Raw genomic sequence first — 10,692 nt, 5'->3', positions numbered from 1 at the left:
GTACGCGTGCTCGTGAAAAATTACAATCCACGCGTACGCATGGGTGACGCGCACGTGTGACAACGCCAATATTGGAGGGAGCGTTGCCAAGCCAACGTTGAGTCCAACATCTACGACAAAGGTTTTAGAAAATTTAACTGTGACGCGTACGCGTCGATGACGCGTACGCGTGAGAGGCAAATTTTAGTAGTTTGATGTGTATGCGTGGGCGATGCGCACGCGTGACTACGCGAACGTTGGTGCACCAATGTTGAGTCAAATGTTGCTAGTAATGCCCAGAATTCATTTTTTCAAGTAACGTTTGACTCAACATTTTTATACAAACGTTGCTCACCAACGTTGAGGCCAATTCCATTCCAAAATGCACCCATGCAGAGTATGAACTTTAGTGCTAAATGTCCCTCATCAACGAGTCATCCTAATTGCTTCAATCAAGACCAAGGCCCACATCTAAGTACAATGAAGACTTAATTGAAGGAGAGTATAAATAGAGGAGTCTTTGAAGATTGTAGGGAGCTTTTGGGAGGCCCTGAGGGGGGCTCTAGGAGTTCAGAACTCTGACTCCATTTGTTCTGCATTTTTCCTTTAGTTTTTATTTGTACTTTCTTTACTTTTTCTGCATTTTTTTCTTTGGAATTTGAATTAAGCTATGAACAACCAAATCCCTCTTCATTGGGTTAGGGAGCTCTATTGTAATTCAATGGATCAATAATAGTTTTCATTCTTCTTCTTCTTTATTTTCTCTTGATTTTGCTAGAAACTTTTCAATCTTAATTCAATTGAATAGTTGTCTCGAGAGAGAAGCTATTCATAATTGGATTTCATCTGATCCTTGAGAGAGGAATGAGGAAATCGTGCTAGAAATGCTTTCTCACATTGGATTAGATTGGGGGTTGGATGGATATAGTGACATGTAATCCTACCAATACTTTGATCTATGAATGTGTGTGGTATAATCAGTGACCAAACTTCATATCTTCCCATGAGCAATTAAATTAAGACATTGGGCAATTGTTCAAGCTTAGAGAGATTGGTGAGCCAAGACATTGGGATCCAATCACCTAAGATTGCCAAGTAAGATCAATGAATGCATTGATTGAGGAAGAGATGAAAATGATTTGATCCAGAAAATGCAATATCTCCTAAGCCCAATGAATCCCCAACTCTGATCTCACCCACTCTCTTACATTCAACTGTTTACTTTTATACTTAATCACCCCATTCCCATTTATTTTCTTGGAATTTCCTTCTTGATATTTACATTCTGCCATTTAGTTTCTGTCATTTACATTCCTTGCTATTTACTTTTCCTGCCATTTAATTTTTTGCACTTTCAAATTCAAATATGCTTAGTTCAACTAGAACACTCCTCTAATTAAAGTTTCTCAACCAATCAATCCCTGTGGAATTTGACCTCACTCTATTGTGAGTTTTTACTTGACGATAATTCGGTGCACTTCCCAGTGGAAATTTGTTGAGAGACAGATTTTCGTGCATCAATAGCCGGCAGCCAATCTAAATGCTTAGCGGCCCTGCCTTCTCCTTTCATCACCTCGCGTCCCTCTAGTTTCCAAGTCACATGCCTATCATGTGTTCTCTCTGGGAGGTACATTTGGGCTTACGCCCAAATTCCTTTAGAACAAGCTTGGTGTAAAGATAATTTCAACTCTCAAGATGCAATAATTAAGGCCCAAACTTAATTATCCACATCATTAGAAGCACTTAATCACATCTAAAACATTCAAGAATCTATAATATTAGTTATAGATTCTTTCTAGAAACATAAAAGATTTGATTGTTAGGTTTTGATTTGAATTATTAGTTTTGATTGAAGTTAGTAACTAGTTATCTTATCTTTTCTTCCGAGATTAGGATAGTTTGAATTTGAATTCTAGAATTAGGATATAAATAAGTGAACCTTGTTCACAAAGAGGACATTCCATTCCTCAACACAGTTTTTTTTTCTTGTTTTTCTTTCATTCCATGGGTAACTAATCCTCTGTCAAAGGGATAGGAGTTGTATTTATGTTTTCTATGGATTACTAATCAAAATGTTATTTTATTTTGAAGTCTTGCATTGATCTATTTCATGATTAAGTTATTCATTCTTCATTCGGATTAGAGGTATCAGAAGGCATGCTAATCCCTTTTGAATTCTTTTATTATAATTGGAAAATTTGATATTTGAATTAAAGTTTGAAACTCTTTCACATGACTGTTTGAATTCAGCAAAGAATAATGGTTCAATTAGTGTGCGACACATGCATGATTTTCAATTACGCTACTTTTGAACAAGTGACATATAATTCGGATTAGAACAACTTTTGAAAATTGTATTTTCTTTTAAGGTTTAACTGGATAGAACTAGTTTGAACATGTGACATATAATTCGACCTAAGGACTACTTTTAAATTTTATTAGAAACTAAATCAGTTTTTGTGCTGAACCTCTTTAATTAATTAACTGACAACTAGTTAATTAAAAAGAAACTGAGGAACCAATGAATTGGAAATCAGTTACAAAAAATTTGCTGTGAAAGATCTTTGCATACTTCAAAATAAGTAAACAAGGTCTGATTTTCCTAAGAGTATAAACGTATCCAAAGCCCTTGACTCTCACCACCGTTGTCTTCTCTCAATCAACATCCAAGTTCACTGTTTCTCAAGCACTCAAGATTCCAAGAAAGTTGCAAATTTTGCCCTCATCAATCCAAGTTATTTTAATCTAGTTAGGTATTTAATCTGATATTTGTTTGTTCACTCCTTTAATCCTCGTGGAAACGATATCCACTCACCACGGTATTACTTTACTGATCCGGTGCACTAGCCGGTATCCGTGAGCTTTAATTTTTGCTCATCAAGAAAATATTAACTTAATGTAGCTAAGTCAAAAAGTAAAACAAAAAAATGATAGTGTTGCACAACAAACACACATTAGAGCCTGAAACAAAAAAAATCCAACACAGGAGGAGAGGCAGCGAGTCGGCAAAGATCGAGAGCAGGGCTAGTGCAACCAAACAATGAAACAGATTTATTTTAAATGATAGAACAATCAAAACATGAATCATACAATCACCAATTGCAAATTTTTTCTTCATAAAAATATAACAATGAAAGGATGAAACATATAATAAATCAAAAGATCACAAACTGTAAATTTTATTAATAACAGAAGTTAGAACAATATAAAATGAAGCGTATAGTAACTCATACAATCCCCAATTGAAAGAGAATATTGAAAACATTCATCATATAATGACTGAGTAGAAAACAATCTGCACAAAGCATATTGGAAGAGAAAAAATGGAAGATAGTCACAATCTAAGCAAATGATACTTGATTGGCAGAAAATAGTATTACGAGCAAATGCATGTTGATTTATATTATCATCCATAATTGAAATTACAGTTACAATCTAAGCATTAATATTAAGAAACTAACTCCTATAAGAATTAAGAAACCTATAATTCAATTCCAAAGATTTGTTAACAGAAATAACATGTTGATAGCAAAATCGCTAATCAAATACCAAAGTGACATTCATTTTTGTTTTCAATAATGATTAGTTACAAAACTTCTTATATGATTTTGCAAAGGAATCGCCACAAAATCCCACATATAATGAAATCAAATTGTAATGAAAAAGGGAACATAGATAGTAGTAGAAATATAATGCTTCTCCTACAGAAACCATGGCGTAACTTAATTCCAGTAAATTCACTAAGCCAGTATCAATTTATCATCAAAAAGTAAGCCAGTGATAGAGTTAATCAACCAAGAGTTCAAGAACAAGTAAGAACAAGCACTAACTGATTACCTTCGGCGAGGGAAGTGAGCAAAAATTTGAAGGAGAGAGAAAGGGAGCAACAATGTGTCCCAGAGAAGCTGGCGGCAGCGACGAGCACACGACAGACGAAGAAGCTGGACCTGGCAACGCAACGGACGACAAAACTGGACCAGGCAAAGAAGCTGGCGACGCAACGAACTGGACCTGGTGATGGACGATAGGACGGTAAGACCAGGTGAAGAAGCTGGCGACGCGCGAAGAAAAAAAGCTGGGGAAGAACGGCAGTGTTTGTCACCTTTTTTCTTTCATTGATAGAGGGAAGCTTGGTTTAAGGTTTCAAGGTGACTAAGAGCAATGGTCAGCGGCACTAATTGTCACTCCCTGCAGTAGTGGGGAAGACTTCTGTGACCTAGGGTTGTGATTTGTATAAGACCCCTGATTTTTTAGGAATTAAATTATGAGATTAACTAAGATTTATGATAATTATTTATATTTATATTTTTAGAAAATTATCTTATAAAAAAGGTAATTAAAGCTAAGTGAATTAGGATATAAATAAGTGAACCTTGTTCATAGAGAAGAGATCCACCTCCTCCATACCCAAAAATTTTCAATTTGCATCAAATATACCCTCGACGGATAAATTTTCAAAAAATTTAAGACCAATCTAACAATAATGCATGAAAATTATGTTTGATTTACTTGTGTTGAGGGGTTGTTATTATAAAATTATTGTTGAATCGGTCTTAAATTTTTTGAAAATTTAGTCGTCAAGTGTATATTTGATACAAATTGAAAACTTTTGGGATAAAATTGAAACAAAATAAAACTTAGGAGTATTTTTGAAACTTTTGTCAAACTCCAGGGATAAAAAGTATACTTTACCCTAAAATTTAACTATATCTAGTTTTAAATTAGAGTACTCAATTGAAAATAATTTGTAAGTTAAAGAATAACTAGTGTTTTCAAAGCTAATTATATTGGGTTAAAATTAGTTTTTAAATTAGTACTCTACTTTTTTATTTTTATTAAAATTCTTACTCTACACAAACCCTAATTTCTACCCACACCACTCTAACCCTAACACAACACAACACAGCACACACTCACCAAGTCACCACTGTTTGTGTTGTCGCCGCCGTTGGAGCCGCGGGGAGTTGCTACCGTCGAGGTCTTCATCGTCGCCTTCAACAGAGGTTCATGAAGAGAGAGAAGACACACGAGAGAGAGAGAGGGGCTGGGTTTCATTGTCGCTGTCGTCGCAAACTACATGCTGTCGTCGCTAACAAGGAGGAGAGAGATAGCGCTCGAAAGTGGGAGCAGGAGAGGCATCGCTGTTGGAGCCACGAGAAACTGCCGTCATCGAGGCATTTGTCACCATCGTCATTCATGCCAGTCACCACTATTCGTCGCTGCTTAGTTGTTGCCGCTGTCATGTCTCACCAAGGCACCGCCGTTCATGCTTGTCGCTGCCACTGCATGTGCCGTAGCTGCCACCGTAGAGCTCCATCACTATCAGATCCGTCACTGCTGCTGCTGGGTTGGCATCGACGCCACTGCTTGCCATTCTAAGCTGCCGCTGTGTTTGTGGCTGCCAGAACCACCGCTGAAGGTATTGCTGCTTGGTTCAATCATTCCTCCTTAGTTACGGTAAGTTGTTCCTTGTTTCGAATCCCTGTTGTCACTGTTTTATTGCGGACCATGAGAAAAGAGGTTTATTGGATGTGGACACGTTTAATTTTATGGGTTTCAAAATTGAGGTAGGGATTTCTTAAAATATATTTTTATATTACGGAATTGTTATAAATCGATATAAATGTGAAAAATATATTTTTGTGATTTTGTGAGTCTTATGGATTAAACTGATTTATTTTGGATGAATGTGATTGTTTGCTTGATTGAATTATTGATTGATTGAGTTGGCATTGTGGTAATTAATGAAGCTTGATTTGGAATCTAATTTTTATGTTTATATTGAGGAATGGCTTACTTTTGAAACCGTTGGAAAACGTTGAGAGATGGTTTGGATGGAACCCTTGAAGGGTGGTAAAGTCTGGGTTGTAGGGGAGGTGCTGCCAGAATTTTTATATATTTGTGTAAAATTGAATAATAAGAAAAATAGAAGGCAGTTGATGACATGTTATCTTAAGCGGTTCTTAAGGTCCTTTTCTTATTTATTTTCTTAGGTTTCAATCAAAATTCTTATTTTTTCTAATAGAAATTAAAAAATAATCAAATATTTGGAGTTGTGTTAGTGTTTGATGATTTCAAGAGTTTTTGGCCAAAAAATAATAAAAAATATAAAGGAAAATTTAAAAATAGTAAAAGTGTAGCCTAAGGAACGCGTGCCATAAGGAAAATGAAGCCACACATGGAACAACCAGGCACGCAAGGCCCACGCCTGGCAGACCAAGCCAACATCTAGTGGGCCCCTCTGCACGCACTCCACGCCCCGTGGAAGAGCTCCACGTCCAACGGAAGATCGTCATGCTCGACGGCCTATCGTTGTGCCTGGCGGACGTCCTTCAAGCCTCCCTCACACCCAGCAGATCCTTTTCCATGCTTGGCTGCCTCCCCCTCCTGGAAGTGAATTTTAGGCTCTTTTGCCCAATTTTCTCTAATAAAAACCCAACTTTAAGGTAATTACAACTCAAGATGCAACAATTAAGGCCCAAGATTAATTATCTACATCATTAGAAGCCTTAATCACATCTAGAAGATTGAAGATGCTAGAAGATTAGTCATAAGAGATTTGATACTTTAGATTTTGATTTGAATTTTCCTTTTGAATTTGAAATTGAAGTCAGTAGTTTATCTTTCTCTCCAGAAGATAAGTAGTTATCTTATCTCTCTAAAGTATAAGATTTGTTTAGTTTAGTTTTGAATTTGAATTCTAGAATGTAGGCTATAAATAAGTGAACCTTGTTCATAGAGAAGAGATCCACCTCCTCCATAATCACTTCTTGTTTTTCTTTCACTTTTCCATTGGTAACTAATCCTCTGTCAAAGGGTTAGGAGCTTTGTTTATATTTTCTATGGGTTATTAATCTACGTTTATGTATTTTGAAGTCTTGTATTGATCTATTTCATGATTAAGTTACTCATTCTTCATTCAGATTAATATTATCGAAAGGTATTGATGACATGTCATCATGTCATGTTTTTCTATGCTTTTTCATACAAGAAATTGATAATTAGTGCTAAAAAAATTGCATTCTTTTGTGGTTAAATGGTATATTTTCTTGATCTTTTGATTTTATAAATTTTGTAGGAAATAAGTGGAAAAAGAAACAAAAAAACACAAAATAAGTTAAAAAGAAGAAAAGAGGAATTTTGGAAACGCTTTAAAGATTAAGCACGCTTTAGAACCTTAGGCCACGCTTTTAAAAGCGTGGCCCATGACCATGAAGCCTTGGTATTGATATCATTAATTATCATGCATTAATGTTTATTCATGCATTATCATGAGTTAATAAATTAAAGCATGCATGCACTTAATTATTAATGCCTTATGCATGCATTTAATTAATAATGCCATCATGAACCATGCAATATCAATGCATTGGCATTATTAATGAATGAAATGAATGCATGAAAATTATTAAAGCCAATGAATGCAAGAATGCTACGGCAAAAGAACAAATCATGCTTTAATATGAATGCATTGGCTTTATTAATTAAAATGTAATGAAGGCATGCCCTAAAAAGTGAAAAAAACCACGTAGCGCTCCCTTTAATAAGCGCTAGCCTTTGTTTCTTTCATTTCCTTTGCCAATTCGCTTTATTACTCAAATGTTTCATGTATGCCTTCATTACATTTTAATTAATAAAGCCAATGCATTCATATTAAAGTATGATTTGTTCTTTTGCCAATTGGCTTAAATGGTAATGCCGTAGCATTCTTGCATTCATTGGCTTTAATAATTTTCATTAATAATGCCAATGCATTGATATTGCATGGTTCATGATGGCATTATTAATTAAATGCATGCATAAGGCATTAATAATTAAGTGCATGCATGCTTTAATTTATTAACTCATGATAATGCATGCATAAACATTAATGCATGATAATTCATGATATCAATGTCAAGGTTTTATGGTCATGGGCCACGCTTTTAAAAGCGTGGCCTAAGGTTCCAAAGCGTGCTCAATCTTTAAAGCCTGTCCACCTCTTTTCTTCTTTTTAGCTTATTTTATGCTTTTTCCTTCTTTTTCCACTTATTTCCTACAAAATTTATAAAATCAAAAGATCAAGGAAATATACCATTTAAGCACAAAAGAATGCAATTTTTTTAGCACTAATTATCAATTTCTTGTATGAAAAAGCATAGAAAAACATGACATGATGACATGTCATCACAACACCAAACTTAAACCTTGCTTGTCCCCAAGCAAGAAAAGAATCATGCAATAAAGATTGACAATCCAAGGTAAGAAGAATAGCAACTCAATGTTCATGGTAGGCTAGCTTTCTATGCATGCTACAATCACAAAAGAAATGTAAATGATTGATGCTTCTATCTAGCTCATTTTATGAAATCTTTTCCTTATGTTTCTTCCTTGAAACAAGCTTTTGATTTTCTTATTAGCTTCTCCTTTTAGGTGCTTTGCCCCATGAGTTGATAACAAAGCTACGACTCTAAATGCTTTGTTTTCAAGTATTACCACTTGATACACAAGCACCACAAGCATTTAATTAGAGGACTTCTTTAGCTAATTTGTTTCTTTTCTTTACTCTCTAATCATTGGTGCTCAGAGCCTTGAGCTTTGAGGGAGTGCTTTTGCACTTGAGCCTAGCCTTGACTCTAAGTGTTTTGTTTTCAAGCTTTTTGCTTGATACATAAACACCACAAGTACTTAACAATTGAATTGTCATTGGTACTCAAGGCCTTCATCTTTCTCATTCTTTCCCTTTTTCTTTTCTTGCCTTAATTTGCAATTGCTTTTTCAAGGTTTTCATGATTTCAAAAGATTTCACAAAATGTCCTAGATGAAAACTTCAAATAAATAAAATCTAATGCAATTGAGCAACAGTTAACTATACTAGCCTTCCAATACTTGTATGCACATGCTAAATTCTTCTTTAATGACCCTGTTTGTTTATGATCATGATACTTTGATGCTTTTAAATTCACAAAACTCAAGTTGGTAGTCATAATGTCACAGCAACATATTACAAATCAAGATTCAGGCTATGCTTATTCATACCACACATGTATACAGAGAAGATAAAGACATCCATGCAATTTACAGTGCTGGAAGTAATTAGGAGGAGAAAGGAGCGTTACCACCTTATGGTCTATCTTTCTTGTTGTTTGTCCTTTTCCTCTTATTCTTCCCTTTCCCTTGCCAAACTCAGAATGCTTGCTCATCCTCAAGCAACAATTAGAATAATGGCTATGGGGCTAAGATGGATCATGAATATCTTACACAATAAAATGTTAGCAGTACATGTGTTTTAAGCAAGCAAAATTAAGGATAACAATCAAGGCACAAGAGACAGAGACATTGTGATTGCAAACATAAGAGGGTGTGCATGATACATGGCATGAAATAAGTGGCACACCAAACTTAGTGTGACACTTTCACTTGGAATTGATGCAAGTATCTAGTAAGGATTAGAACCAAATTTTTTTTCATAGCAACACCAAACTTAGAATGAAACCATATATCAATTTATTTGAACTAAAACTAAACACAAGGTACTGTTATATGTTAAATACAATCACCAAGCCAAGAATCTGTCATGAGTAAGAATTTCTTGGTGAGGTATTTAATAAAAACAGTCAAGAAGCAAAATAAACGAAAGCATTAAGAACAAAGAAATAACTAAAGTAAACAGAATAACAAAGTGTCAAACCAAAAGAAAAGACTAACAGTGCAGAGGCATTATGATTATGCAGACAAGTGGTGTTGCTGGATTTCTTGCATAGAAAATAAGTGGCACACCAAACTTAGAATCTTAGTTTGACACTTTCAATTCAGATTTGATGCAATCATCCAGTGGGATTGAAAACAAAGTGTTGCAGTGTAACACCAAACTTAAAATGTAATCATATGCCAATTTATTGAAATTAAACAAAGCATACATAGAAAGTAAACAAAGCATATGAAATGTTACTGATGAGCGGATAATTTATATGCTTTTTGGCATTGTTTTTAGTATGTTTTTAGTATATTTTAATTAGTTTTTATTATATTTTTATTAGTTTTTATTTAAAATCACATTTCTGGAGTTTACTATGAGTTTGTGTATTTTTCTGTGATTTCAGGTATTTTCTGGCAGAAATTGAGGGACCTGAGCAAAAATCTGATTCAGAGGCTGAAAAAGGACTGCAGATGCTGTTGGATTCTGACCTCCCTGCACTCAAAGTGGATTTTCTGGAGCTACAGAAGCCCAATTAGAGCGCTCTCAGTTGAGTTGGAAAGTAGACATCCTGGGCTTTCCAGCAATATATGATAGTCCATACTTTGCCGATGGCCCAAACAGGCGTTCCAAGTCAGCTTAAGAATTCTGGCGTTTAACTCCGAAATTGGCACAAAAGCTGGAGTTAAACGCCCAAACTGGCACAAAAGCTGGCGTTTAACTCCAAGAAAAGTCTCTACATATGGAAGCTTCAATGCTCAGCCCAAGCACACACCAAGTGGGCCCGGAAGAAGATTTTTGCATTAATTACTGATTTCTGTAATCCTAGGCTACTAGTTCTCTATAAATAGGACCTTTTACTATTGTATTTGACAAAAAAAATCTTGGGACGTTTAGTCCTTAGACCTTTGAGGCTGGCCATTCAGCCATGCTTACACTATTTGTTCTTATGTATTTTCAACGGTGGAGTTTCTACACACCATAGATTAAGGTGTGGAGCTCTGCTGTTCTTCATGAATTAATACAAAGTACTATTG

This window comes from Arachis ipaensis, chromosome B06, assembly GCF_000816755.2.
Source record: "Arachis ipaensis cultivar K30076 chromosome B06, Araip1.1, whole genome shotgun sequence".
NCBI lineage: Eukaryota > Viridiplantae > Streptophyta > Magnoliopsida > Fabales > Fabaceae > Arachis > Arachis ipaensis.
The sequence above is the reverse complement of the archived record's forward strand: the minus strand, read 5'-3'. Positions refer to the sequence as shown.